Source organism: Macaca mulatta, chromosome 9 (assembly GCF_049350105.2).
Source record: "Macaca mulatta isolate MMU2019108-1 chromosome 9, T2T-MMU8v2.0, whole genome shotgun sequence".
Taxonomy (NCBI): domain Eukaryota; kingdom Metazoa; phylum Chordata; class Mammalia; order Primates; family Cercopithecidae; genus Macaca; species Macaca mulatta.
The window spans coordinates 127,318,206-127,333,126 of NC_133414.1; the positions used below are offsets into that span (position 1 = coordinate 127,318,206).

At 34.3% G+C, this 14,921-nt stretch overlaps 1 protein-coding gene across 4 annotated transcripts in view; it reads left to right on the forward strand.

The window, feature by feature from the left end:
* ATRNL1 (attractin like 1) overlaps nucleotides 1-14,921 on the forward strand; it is an 831,070-nt gene that overhangs the window by 96,574 nt on the left and 719,575 nt on the right. The gene's annotated exons all lie outside the window — the stretch shown is intronic.

Genomic DNA, 14,921 nt, shown 5'->3' on the forward strand with positions numbered 1-14,921 from the left:
TGTTCTTCCCATTTCATAGGTTATCTCTTCAGTTTGTTGATTGTCTCCTTGCTATGCAGTAGCTTTTTAGTTTGATGTAATATTATTTGTCTACTTTTGCTTTTGTTACCTGTGCTTTTGGCATCATATCTAATAAATCTTTACCCAATGAATGTTATTAACTTTTCCACTATGTTTTCTTCTTCTTCTTCTTCTTCTTTTTTTTTTTTTGAGACAGAGTCTTGCTCTGTTGCCCAGGCTGGAGTGCAGTGGCCCGATCTCAGCTCACTGCAAGCTCCGCCTCCCGGGTTCACGCCATTCTCCTGCCTCAGCCTCCCATGTAGCTGGGACTACAGGCACCCGCCACCACGCCCGGCTAATTTTTTGTATTTTTAGTAGAGACGGGGTTTCACAGTGTGAGCCAGGATGGTCTCGATCTCCTGACCTCGTGATCCGCCCGTCTCGGCCTCCCAAAGTGCAGGGATTACAGGCGTGAGCCACCGCGCCCGGCCTCCACTATGTTTTTTTCTAGTAGTTTTACCATTTCATGTCTTTAAGTCTTTAATCCATTTTAGTTGATTTTTATGTCTGGTGTGAAATGAGGGTCTGATTTTATTCTTCTGCAGTTTTCCTAGAATCATTAATTGAAGAGACTTTCCTTTTCCTGTTTTGTGTTTAGGCATCTTCATCAAAAGTTAATTGACTATAAATGTGTGAATATATTTTCAGACCTCCTGTCCTGTTCCACTGGTCTTGTGTTAGTACCATACCTGTACAATGTTGTTTTCATTACTACAGTTTTATAGTAGATTTTGAAATCAACTAATGGGAGGCCTCTGGATTTGTTCTTTTTGCTTAAGGTTGCCTTAGCTCTTTGGGGCTTTTTGTGGTTTCATACTGATTTTAGGATTTTTAAAAAAATTTTTGTGAGGAATGTCATTGAGAGTGTGGTAGGGATTGCTCTTAATCTGTAGATCACTTTGGGTATTATGGACATTATAACAATATTAATTTTTCCACCCTGTGAATGTGAGATCTTTCCATTTATTTGTGTCTTTTTCAATTTATTTCATCAGTGTTTTATAGTTTTCATTGTGCAGATCTTTCACCTCATTGGTTACATTTATTTATTTATTTCAATGATTTTCAGTTTTTTAAATGAGCAATAAAAGAAAATGTTTCGGTCAGGTGTGGTGGCTCCTGTAATCCCAGCACTTTGGGAGGCCAAGATGGGTGGATCACGAGATCAAGACCTCGAGACCATCCTGGCCAACATGGTGAAATCTACTAAAAACACAAAAATTAGCTGGGCGTAGTGGTGCGTGCCGGTAGTCGCAGCTATTTAGGAAGCTGAGGCAGGAGAATAGCTTGAACCTGGGCGGTGGGGGTTGTAGTGAGCTGAGATTGCACCACTTCACTTCAGCCTGGCGACAGAGCGAGACTCCATCTCAAAAAAAAAAAAAAAGTTTCAATAGTTAAGTATGACTGAAACTTGATTATATCTGCTTTTTATAAAAATATCCTGATATCTGTGTAGATAACATAGTAGGGTTGGGATTAGGTACATGAATAGCAGCGGAGTTGTGGAGACTTCTTAGCAAGCTAAAGTGGTAGTAATTATGAGACATTGTGGAAATTTAGCTATACTGGCATTAGTGGGAAAATGTAAACTTGTTTGTTTGCTTTTTCAGTAAACTATTTTCAAGAATTAACAGGACTAGAACATGAGAAAAAAAATGTTTGAATGCTTCTTTTCAGAATGCTTCTATTCTTTCTACATTAAAGCAAAGAGACATCTAGAAGTCGTCTCTATAGACAGGTGAACAGTTACATTACTTAATTTCCTCTGAATCAGATTTGTGCTTAATTGCTGAGAGGGCACCATCCGGGAGGGAATTCAGACTAATGTTTGCATGGCGTGTTCAGTAGACCAGAGTATATTTTTCTGTGTTAGCAAGAATAATGAACTAATCTAGTGATTAAAAAAAACCCATTAAAGTAAGATACAAAGAACAAGTACAGTTCAGTTTTATCACATTTATTTCATTTCTGCTGAATTTAGATAATACCAACAATTTGGGGTTAGCCACAAATTTTTAAAAATTGATTTTTTTGTTACTTGTTTATTAGAATCAGAGAATAGCTTGGTTATTGTGGAATTTTGAAATGGTTGTATTTTAATACAAAGCTACTCTGTTATTACAACCAGAGGCAGGGTTCAAAAGCCCTAACAACATTGAGTTTCTTTTATTATGGCATCTATAAGTATAAAAGTTTTCAAAAAAGTGGTTGTACTCCACCAACAAATGTAAACAAGTGAAACTTCAAACCTAGAGCAGTAATAGAGATTGGTGTTTGCCATGTAAGCTGTTGAAGGGAATCTTTTGAAGACATCTACCATGACTTCTTAGAGAAAAAACACACCCTATGTCAGGTTCACAGTAAATAATAGCCCCCTAGTGTCTTAACTGTCTAACTGAATGCTTATGGAAAGGCAAGCTAGGAAATAAGCCCATGATCTGGTCATTTCTTGGTACGTGATATAGTATAAAATGTACTCTTCTTGAGCATTTAATTTACTTTTGAGCCTCTTAGGATTCTTAAAAGTATAAAACTAGATTGGGCCAACTTTTTTTTTTTTTTTGAGATGGAGTCTTGCACTGTCATTCCAGGCTGGAGTGTAGTGGCACGATCTTGGCTCATTGCAACCTATATCTCCTGAAGTCAAGTGATTCTTGTGCCTCAGCCTCCTGAGAAGCTGGGACTACAGATGTGCACCACCATGCCCGGCAATTTTTTTTTTTTTTTTGTATTTTTAGTAGAGACAGGTTTCACTATGTTGACTAGGCTGCTCTTGAACTCCTGGCCTCAAGTGATCCTCCTGTCTTGACCTCCCAAAGTGCTGGGATTACAGGAATAAGCCACTGCACCCAGCCTAGATTGGGTCAACTTTAAAATTTATCTTATGGTTGAAATTACTATATTTCTAAATTTAAAAATATAGACATAATCAAGTAAAGAATATATAGTCTTATTGGTAAATAATATCTTGGAGATATAATCCTTACTTATTTTTAAGTATTTTATTTTAGTTTTTAATGTTGTAAGTGGGATCTTTTTTTGGTTTCTTTTTCAGATAATTCATTGTTAGCACATAGAAATGCTACTGATTTTTGTATGTTTATTCATATCCTGCAACTTTACTGAATTTGTTTATTTTTTTTTACAGTTTTTTGGTGGAGCCTTTAGGGTTTTCTACGTATAACATCATGTGATCTGCAAACAGAGGCAACACTTCTTTCCAATTTGGATGTCTTTTATTTCTTTCTTTTGTCTAATTTCTCTGGCTAGGGCTTCTTGTACTATGTTGAATAGAAGTGGTGGGAATGAGCATCCTTGTCTTTTTCTTAATATTAGAGGAAAAGCCTTAAACTTTTCACGACTGTAGTGTTGGATGTGGACTTGTCACATATGGCCTTTATTATGTTGAAGTACATTCCTTTGATACCTAATTTGCTGAGAGCTTTTATCATGAAAAGATGTTGAATTCTGTCAAATGCTTTTTTTGCATCTATTGAGATGATCATAGAATTTTTGTCCTTCATTCTGTTAATGTGGTGTATCACATTATTTGATTTTTTGCATGTTAACCCATCATTGCTTCCTTGGGATAAATCCCATTTTATCACAGTGAATGATTCTTTTACTGTGATCTTGATTTTTATTTGCTAGTATTTTGTTGAAGATTTTTCCTTCCATATTTATCAGGAATATTGGCCTTCATTTTTCTTTTCTTATGGTGTCATTGTCTGGCTTTGGTATTAGGGTAATGCTGGCCTTGAGAAATGAGTCTGGAAGTGTTCCCTCCTCTTCTATTTTGTGGAAAAGTTTGAAAAGGATTGTTGTCAATTCTTCTTTAGATATTTGGTAAAATTCATTAGCGAAGCTCATTTTTTCCTGGGCTTTTTTTGTTGGGGGATTTTTGATTAATGATTCTAAAACTTTTGATTAGTGATTCAATCTTATAGTTGTAACGCTCTTTTAAGCTGATAACATCTTAACTTAGATCACATAAAATAACTCTACACTTTTATGCCAACTCTGCCCCTCACATTTTATGTTTTTGATGTCATGATTTATATATTTTATTGTATATTCCTTAGCAAATTATTGTAGCTATTATTTTTAACACTTTTGTCTATTAACCTTTATACTACGGATAATAGTGATTCACACACCACCATTACAGTATTAGAATATTTTGAATTGTGTCCTTACTTTTAATAGTGAGTTTTATACTTTCATATATTTTAGTCTCTTGGATAGCTGATAGGACTTTACCTATTTTTTTTCAATGTGACAGATGTTGCCTTCTAATTGACAGCTTTAGACAATTTATATTTAATGTAATTATCAATATGCTTGGGTTTAATCATACTGTTTTGATTTTTGCCCTCTGATTATTCTATTAGTTTCTTTTTCCTCTTATGATTTCATTTTTTCTCCATTGTTAACTTCTTGAATGTAATTGTTGATATATTTAAACTTAGGTCTACTATGTTATTATTCAGTTCTTTGTGTTTCCTGATTTTTATTCTTGTTTCCTTTTTCCTGTATTCATTTGGAGTATTTGAACATTTTTTAGTATTCCATTTTAATCGTTTTTTCATATTAAACATCTTTATTGAAAAATTTTCTTTTTTTTTCTTTTTTATTATACTTTAAATTCTAGGGTACATGTGCACAACGTGAAGGTTTGTTACATATGTATACATGTGCCATGTTGGTGTGCTGCACCCATTAACTCGTCATTTACATTAGGTATATCTCCTAGTGCTATCCCTCCCCCCTCCCCCCACCCGACAACAGGCCCCAGTGTGTGATGTTCCTCTTCCTGTGTCCAAGTGTTCTCATTGTTCAGTTCCCACCTATGAGTGAGAACATATGGTGTTTGCTTTTCTGTTCTTGCAATCGTTTGCTGAGAATGATGGTTTCCAGCTTCATCCATGTCCCTACAAAGGACATGAACTCATCCTTTTTTATGGCTGCATAGTATTCCATGATGTATATGTGCCACATTTTCTTAATCCAGCCTGTCATTGATGGACAATTGGGTGGTCTTAATGTGATATTTACTATTATCTCTTTGTAATTTTTAAGTGATTGCTCCATAAATTAAAAAGTAATAGTTTTTAGAGTGTACTAAGAATCAATATTTTGTCACGTGGTTTGGAATGCAGAAACCTTACCACATTACAGGTACCTTTACCTTTTACTTTCATATACTACCATTTCTTATATATTTCTTCTACAAACATTGAAAATCCCATAAGGCCATGTTAATATTTTTGCTTTCAACCATCAAGCGTACTTTAAAGAACTCAAAAAGGGAAGAGCAGTGAATTGCATTTACCCAGAAATTTACAATTTCTATTGTTATTTCCTCATTCCAAGTTGCCTTCTGCTTCATATCCCTTCTATCTGAAGAGCCTCGTTTAGCATTGCTTTTAGAGCAGCTACACTGACTGTATAGATTATCTTAGTTTTTCTGCATCTGAGAATGCCTTTATGTCACACTTATACATGTAGGATGTTTCTGTTGCATATAGAATTCTGAGTTGTAGTTATTAGCACTTCAGAAATGTTGGGCCACTTCTTTCTGGCCTTTCTGATTTCTTATGATAAACCATAGTCATTTAAATTGTTGTTCCCTTATATAATTTGTTATTTTTCTGTAGCAGCTTCCAAGATGATTTCTTCATTTTTATTTTTCAACAGTTTAATTGTTATATGCTTGGTGTGGATTTTTAAAAAATGCCTCGTTTGTGGTTTGCTCAGGTTCCTGAATCTGTAGGACTATTATTAACTACATCTTTTTTTTCAAATGGTTGCTGTATTATTTACAATATATATCTTTAGCTTATCAGATTCTACCTTAATCTCTTCATATATAGTGTCAGAACCTTAAAATAATATACCTTATTTTTTAAATTATTTCTCTTGAGCTAATATCATATCTATATATGTTATAAACAACATAATTGTTACAATGTTTGTTTCTAACAGTAAATTATCATTTTAGAGAGATAAAAATGAGAGATGATTTATATTTATCCAAATATTAACTTTTTCCTATTCTCTTTATTCATCTGTATAAATCCAAATTCTGTATAATAGCAGGTATAATTTTCTTTTCTTTAATTATACATTAAGTTCTAGGGTACATGTGCACAACGCACAGGCTTGTTACATAGGTATACATGAGCCACGTTGGTTTGCTGCACCCATCAACTCATCATTTACATTCGGTATTTCTCCTAATGCTATCCCTCCTCCAGCCCCTCACTCCCCGATAGGCCCCAGTGTGTGATGTTCCCCATCCTGTGTCCATGTGTACTCGTTGTTTAACTCCCACCTATGAGTGAAAACATGCAATATTTGGTTTTCTGTCCTTGTGATAGTTTGTTGAAAATGATGGTTTCCTGCTTCATCCATGTCCCTGCAAAGGACACGAACTCATCCTTTTTTATGGCTGCCTAGTATTCCATGGTGTATATGTGCCACATTTTCTTAATCCAGTCGATCATTGATGGACATTTGGGTTGGTTCCAAGTCTTTGCTATGTTGAATAGTGCCACAATAAACATACGTGTGCATGTGTCTTTATTGTAACATGATTTATAATCCTTTGGTATATACCCAGTAATGGGATTGCTGGGTCAAATGGTATTTCTAGTTCTAGATCCTTGAGGAATCACCACACTGTCTTCCATAATGGTTGAACTAATTTACAATCCCACCAACAGTGTAAAAGCATTCCTATTTCTCCACATCCTCTCCAGCATCTGTTGTTTCCTGACTTTTTAATGATCGCCATTCTAACTGGCATGAGATGGTATCTCATTGTGGTTTTGATTTGCATTTCTCTGATGACCAGTGAGCATGAGCATTTTTTTCATGTGTCTCTTGGCAATAGCAGGTATAATTTTCATTCAGTCCAAGGAATTTTATTGTCATCTCTTGTAGGGCAAGTCTCTGATTTTTTTTTTTCTTTTAGTCTGAAAATTTTTGTTTCACTTTCATTTTTGAAAAAAAATTTTGCTTAGTGCAGAATTCTGTTTTGATAGTTTTCCTTTGTTTTTAATATAGGATTATCTGTTGCCATTTCCTTCCCATGCCCCCACTGCCCCGACATTTTACTAGCTTAAAAAGATGACTCCACTGTCCTCTGACTTGCAAGTGGTTTCTGATGAAAAGTCAGCTGTCATTCTTATCTTTGTTCTTCTGCTTTTTTGTCTTCATCACTTCATGAAATTCTTGGTGTGAATTTCTTTATATTTCCGCCTGCCCCCCACCCCCCAATCTTGTGTGTATTTCTTTGAGTTTCTCGGTTTTGTGGAATTACAGATTTTGTTAAATTTTGGAAACTATTTCTTCAAATAATATTTCTGTCCACCACATCACCATCACTTATCTCAAACTCTTATCACTCTAGATTAGGCTGCTTGATATTGTCATACAGGTTTTCAATCTTTTTTGTTTATGTGCTTCATTTTGGATAGTTTCTATTTCTATATAAGTTTACTATTCTTCTATACTCTCTCATCTTGTGCTAATTCTGTTAAATGTATTTTTCATTTGAGGCATTCATTTATAGGCATTTTATTTCATTTATAGGCATTCTATTTTAGTTTCTAAAAAATTTTCTATTACTCTTCATCATATTCATGTTTTCTGCAACATTATTAAACATATTTGAGTATATTTCTAATCATTTTTTAAAACATTCTGTTCTACGACTTCTATCTTTTGTTTTATTTCTGGGTCTCTTTCTATTGAATGATATTCTTTTTGTTATGAATTATATTTTCTTTGCCTTCTATACTTGTTAATTTTTTCATACATTTTAGACATGCATATTTTAAACTTGTTGGCTATTAGGTTTTGTTGTGTTCTCTTAGGAAGTGTTGGACTTTGTACTGACACGCAGTTAAGTTGCCTTTTACCAGTTTGAACATTCTGGGAGTTTGTTCCTTAGTCTTGTTAGAGTGGATCCAGAGCAACTTTCACTTTATTGCTGATTTATTTTGGTACTACAGCCCTTCTCAGGACTCTACCTAATGCCTCCTGTAGTATGAGGTCATTTTTCTGTTGTTGCTTGGAGCGCAAACTGTTCCCAGCGCTGTGTAAGTCTCAAGAGTTGTTTACTAGCTTTTTCTTGGTCCTTTCCATAGCCTTAAGTAGTTTTTCCCCCTTTGTATTTGCAGATCAGTACTCAGCTAAAGACATTTGGGACTTTTCTGCAGATCTCTGAGTTTTCTCGGTGTGTGAGCTAATTTGATTTCTTTCTTTTTTTTATGATTATACTTTAAGTTCTAGGGTACATGATTTCTTTAAACTCTAATCTTTGTTTTCTCAAGTTAGTGAGATCACCACTCTATTTGGGATCTCACTGAGTTTCTGTTCACCTTACAAGTAATCCGGGTAATTCATTATGAAATATAGTATTTCACTTAAAATACTATAAAAGCAAAAACTACTGTAAAAGTAAAAAGTAAAAATGACTCACATATACCAAGAGTTCTTCATTAGGCTGTGATGGAGTAATTTGGAAAGGATTTCCTGCCATAAACAACTCAAAAACCAGAAAAATTATATGAAAAATGCTTCACAGATGTTGGATAACAAGCCGAAGTAAAATATTTATTTATTTCTCTTTAAAGAAGAGAAATATTTATTTCACACTAAAAAGTTTATTTATTTCTCTTACTTCCCCTATCTTGTGTCATGGCCAGGGTATTGCCTACAAGCAGTATGCTCTGGCAATCATAGAGCCTGCATTGTTTCTGTTTCTTTTAGAGTCGTAGTCCTATGCTGTCACAGAATAACAGTCTTTTGCTACTTGGTATCCAGTATCCGTAAAGCAATTTTTTGTTTTTATTTTTATTTTTTTTCTGGTTTTTGAGTTGTTTGTGGCAGGAAATACTTTCCAGATTACTCCATCATGGCCTAATGAAGAACTCTTGATATATTTGAGTCATTTTTGCTTTTTACTTTTGCAGTATTATCCTGAGTTCATGTATTCATGCATCTGTTTTCACCACTGTCTTTTCTCGTTAATGACCTACTTCTGAACCAGTGATTTACTTTTTTATAAATGGAGAATATAATAAAGCACACTACCAAACTGAAAAAAAATTCATGCATATTCAAGTAACAACAGAGGATAAGAAAATACTTTTTCTGAGGTGATCTATATTTTGTTACCTTGCATGTTTATTGAGACCAGCTGGTTCCTTAGAGTATATACACATTTCCAAATGCAAAACATAAGAAGAATATGATAATGTGAATCAAATTAATCTTACTTTTAAAATTTGTCTCCTGTATGGGAACACAATTGTGTCCTTAATTTTTCATCTGAAACTACTATACCACTTATGAATTCCTTGCCTGAACTGCTAGTAACTGAACCTAGAGAAACATTGAGGTAGTACTTAAGAATGCATTTTGGTGTTAGACCCGTATCTTGGCTCTTACAATTCCAAAAGTTTTTAAAAAAATGTTTGTCAAGTAGTTAAGTGAAATACTTTATTTCATAATGAATTATGCTGATTACTAGTAGGGTGAACATTATATTTTTAAAATAAACTTTTTGTTTTGAGATAAATATAGTTACAGGTATATAATTGTAAGAAATAATAAGAGAGTGATTCTGTATACCCTTTACACAGTTTTCTCTCATGGTAACATCTTGCACAAATGTGTAACATTTTTTTTTTTTTTTTTTTTTTGAGACGGAGTCTGGCTCTGTCGCCCAGGCTGGAGTGCAGTGGCCGGATCTCAGCTCACTGCAAGCTCCGCCTCCCAGGTTCACGCCATTCTCCTGCCTCAGCCTCCCGAGTAGCTGGGACTACAGGCACCCGCCACGTCGCCCGGCTAGTTTTTTGTATTTTTTTTAGTAGAGATGGGGTTTCAACGTGTTAGCCAGGATGGTCTTGATCTCCTGACCTCGTGATCCGCCCATCTCGGCCTCCCAAAGTGCTGGGATTACAGGCTTGAGCCACCGCGCCCGGCAAATGTGTAACATTTTAAGTCTAGATACTGACATGGATATAATCCTATGATTTTACTCAGATATCCCCAGTTTTATTTGTATTCATTTGTGTGTGTGTGTGCATATTTCATTCTGTGCAGTTTTATCACACATGTTATTTCATGTATCTGCCATCACAGTTAAGAAATAGAGTAGTTCTTCACCCCAAAGATCCTTCTCATTGCCCCTTTAACCACACCTACCTCCTTTCTACCCTGGCTCCTCAGAACCACCAGTTTGTTCTCCATCTTTATAATTTTGTAATTCTAGGAATGTTTTATAAATGGATCATTTACAATTAAGGTAATTTTGATATGTTAGTGACCTAGTCTGCTATTTTATTACTTGTTTTCTGTTTGTTTCATTTTCTCGTGCCTCTTTTTCTCTTTACTTGCTTCCTGTGAGTTATGTGAATAATTTTTAGGATTCCATTTTGATGCACTTGTATAGTGTTCTTTATAGTATCTCTTTGTATAATTTTGGTAGTATCTTTTGTATAATTTTCTTAGTGGTTGTTCTGGGTATTAAAATACACATATTTGACTTATCACAGTCTACTGGCATCAATGATTTACCACCTCAGGTGACACGTAGAAACCTTGCTTTCATCTACATCACTTTACCTTTACTTTTCTCACTTTTAAATATCATTATCTTGAGTATCAGATGGTGTTATAATTTTTTTCCCATCATATATTATTAATAAACATCCATGAGAAGGATAATCTGTTGTTTGTACTCATATTTCTGCTCTATTTGTAATTCTGACTTCTTTTCTGATGCTCCAGGCTTCCTTCCTTTATCTTTCTGTTTGAAGAAATTCCTTTAACCATTATTTAAGGAGAGACTGCTAATGACAAATTCTTTTAGTTTTTTTAAATTTAAGAATTTTTTTCCTTCTTAATTTCTGAAGGATAGTTTCACTGGAAATAGAATTCATACTTTACAGTTCTTTTTCTCTCCAGCATTTGAAAACAGTTGTGTTACTTCTTTTGGGCCTCCATGGTTTCACATGAGAAGTCCACTATTATTAAAATTATTGTTTTCCTAGGTAATTTGTCATTTCACTCTGGCTACTTTCAATATTTTTTTCCTTGTCTTTGGTTTTTAGAAGTTTAATTATGAGGTGTCTTGGCATGGATTTCTTTGGGTTTAACCTATTTAAGATTTACTTAGTTTCTTGAATCTGTAGGTTTATGTCTTACAAAATTTGGAAGTATTTGGCCATCATTTCTTTAAAAACTCTGTAAGCCCCATTTCTTTTTCTTCTACTTCTGGGTTTATGGTGCTACAAATGTGGGATCATTTGTTATTGTCCCAAGGGTCTCTGAGACTCTGTTCACTTTTTCCCCCCCGTCTGTTTTCTCTATTTTTCATATTGGATAAATTTTATTTATTTAATTTATTTTTATTTTTAATTTTTTGTTTAATTTTATAATTTTTACTTTTATTTTAAATTCAGGGGGGTGAATATAAATGCAGGTTTGTTGCTATATTGCATGATGCTGAGGTTTGGACTAGGATTGATCCTGTCACACAGGTATTGAGCCTAGTACCCAATAGTTACTTTTTCACCCCTTGTCCCACTCCCTCTCTTGATAAATTTTATTGTTCCATCCTCAGGTTTAACAATTCTTTCCTTTGTCATTTCCACTCTGGTATTGAGCCTATGCAGTTAGTTTTTATTTGTTATTGTAGTTTTAAAAAAATTTTTTTTTTTTTTTGCTGAGATATTTTTGTTTGTTTCAAGATAATTTGTAATAGTAGTGAGGTTGCAGAGAAAAAGGAATACTTATACACTGTTGGTGGGAGTGTAAGTTAGTTCAACCATTGTGGAAGACACTGTGGTATTTCTTAAAAACCTAAAGACAGAAATACCATTTAACTCAGCAATCCCATTACTAGGTATATATCCAGAGAAATATATTAATAAATTATTCCATTATAAAGACACATGCACAAATATGTTCATTGCAGCACTATTCACAATAGCAAAGAATCAACCTAAATGCCCATCAGTGATAGACGGAATAAAGAAAATGTAGTACATATACACAATGGAATATTATGCAGCCACGAAAAACAATGAGATCATGTCTTTTGCAGGGACATGGTTGGAGCTGCAGGCCATTATTCTTCGCAGATTAACACAGGAACAGAAAACCAAATACTGCATGTTCTCACTTATAAGTGGGAGCTAAATGATGAGAACACATGGACGCATAGAGGTGAAAAACACGCACTGGGGCCTGTTGGAGGTGAATCATGGAAGGAGGGAGAGGATCACGAAAAATAACTAATGGGTACTAGGCTTAATACTTGGGTGATGAAATAATCTATACAACAAACTCCCGTGACATAGATTTATCTATGTAACAAACCTGCACTTGTACCCTAGAACTCAAAAGTTGAAAATATAAATTTATAATTACTTGTTGGAGTATTTTTATCATAGCTACTTTAAAATTCTTTTTAGATAATTTTAACATCGGATCCATTCATCTCAGTATTACTTGATTGTCTTTTCTCATTCAAGTTGTGATTTTTCTTGTTGTCGGTATGACAAGGAATTTTTGATTGTATCTTGACATTTTGGGTTTTATAATGGAAGTTTCTGGGTCCTATTTTAAATCTTTTATCTTAGCAGGTAGTCACCTAGTTTGGGTTTTGCATTCAGCTCTCGTGGTGAGATCTCCCTTTCCAGTCTTAGGCCTTGTGGGGAAGGGGAGTGCTTTCCCTGCGTACTTACTATAAGTAGTATTTGGCGGGTCCCTCTTGTTAGTGCTGTTTGGGTCATCTGGTGTTGTCCATGGGACTCTTGTTCAATTTGGGTAAGGAATAAGCCTACCCAAGTAACCTTTTATTGTAAGGATGTGGGTTGAGAAATGCTGGGCCTGAGTAACCTTCTTCTGTTGGGTGAGTGAGTGTCATGCGACGCACATCCTCCAGCCCCTAGCCAGTCTGCCTTCCTCTTTACACTTTTTAGATTTTTTCTTTGGTTGTCTCTTATACAATTTCTACGGTCTGTGGGGAGGAGCAGGGAAAAATCAGTCTACACTATCTTGTTCCACTTATTAACTTTTAAACTTTTGATGTGTTACTCAGTTTTTCTAGCTTTGAATTTCCTAAGTTGTAAAGAAGAGATAACAATAATATAACCCTCCAAAGGTTATTATTAAATGAGATAATGAGATAGTTACTGAGAACTGTGCTCTATTAGAGAATGATGCTGCTGTTGATTCCAGGGTTGTTTATTGCACCATTGTTTCTAAGGGCAAATTGAAACCCAAATGAGTAACAACGTAGAGTTATTTAAATAAATTATATATTATCAACACAATGGAATTTAGCTGTTAAAAAAGTAATAAATGGGACACAGAATGATGCCCCAAATATCTTGTTAAGTGAAACAGTAGTTGCAACATAGTACTTTTTAGGGGTACAGATATATGTATACACACACACACATATACATAAACATATCTGTGTACATCATATACATGTGATTTATGTATACTAAAATATTCAGAACTGTAGTTTGAAAATAGTCTGTACATAACAAATTGTGGAAAGTACCTCTAGGTAGTGGGTTGGGGGAAAGGGTAACTTTTTTACATTTTATACCTCTTAATATTTTTTTGTAAGGATCCAGTTCATCTTTATTAAAAGAAAATGAATAAAAATATGAAAATCTTTTAGTTCAAATTTATATGTATAGCTATAATAAGTGGTTAAAGCATATTAATCAAATTATTTATGATAAGTTGTCTTTTACATCATTTTTTGGAAATTAACTCCAAAATGTAATGCCCGTTAGTTACGTACGAGTACCACAAAGTTTCTTAACAGGTAAAGTACCAGTGGCTTGGATGACTTTTTTTGATATTTGTATTTTTTATGACCATTGTAGAATCATTTTCTTTACTACCTTACAATTTTGTAAATGCAAAGAGTTTTTAAGCATTATCATTTTCTATTAGTTGATTTGGGTATTTTCAATGAGCTGACTAGGAAGCCACATTTTAGGTGGCTGGTTAGAGGAAGGATGGATATATGATCTATATGCATAATTAAAAACAAATAACATATTTTTATATAGCTGCTTTTTAGAGTAAATTTTCTAAGGCCAAGAAATTGTGGATTTTTCATACGCATTTCTTAAGAGCATCCCTTGCATATGATTGGTGTTTTTATTAGTGAAACTGCATTGGGAAATGAATCTCTTGTAGATACAGCAAGCAGAGTGGGATTTTAATATCGGACATTAGTTACAAAAGTGTTAGAAGGACTAGAGATACCAAAGGGAAGGGATCACCCAGAAATCCAGAAGTGCTACATACCAAGGCTGGAGCCTATGATCACATTTGCCAGTGAGCAACTAAACGTACCAGTTTTGCTAATGAACAGGGAATACCTATTAAGCCAGCACTGCCATTACCTACTGTAATTGCCTTCCTGTTCCTGCTGCTAGAGGCAAAATCAGAATCTTTCCTCTTGCCCTTTAATCTCATACTGGTACTCCCATTGATGGAACCTAATAGTAACACAATTGTCAAGAGAGTCTTGGAAATTTTATTGTTTAGATTTTCATCCTCCGCAATACAAAGGACTTTATAAAAGGAAAATGGGGCTTATATCCAACAAATAAAGGACCAGCACAGTACTAAAAATGTGTTCAATTAATTTAATTTTAGATTGCTAAGGGTAGGGATCTCATCATTTTATCTTTGTAATATCAGTGACTAACTCACATGGTAGGCTCTCATAAAATATTTGTTAAAATTTTTTTTCAGAGCTATTTATGTAATATAAGAATAAAGTTTTCTTTTTTCTCTTGCAAACACAC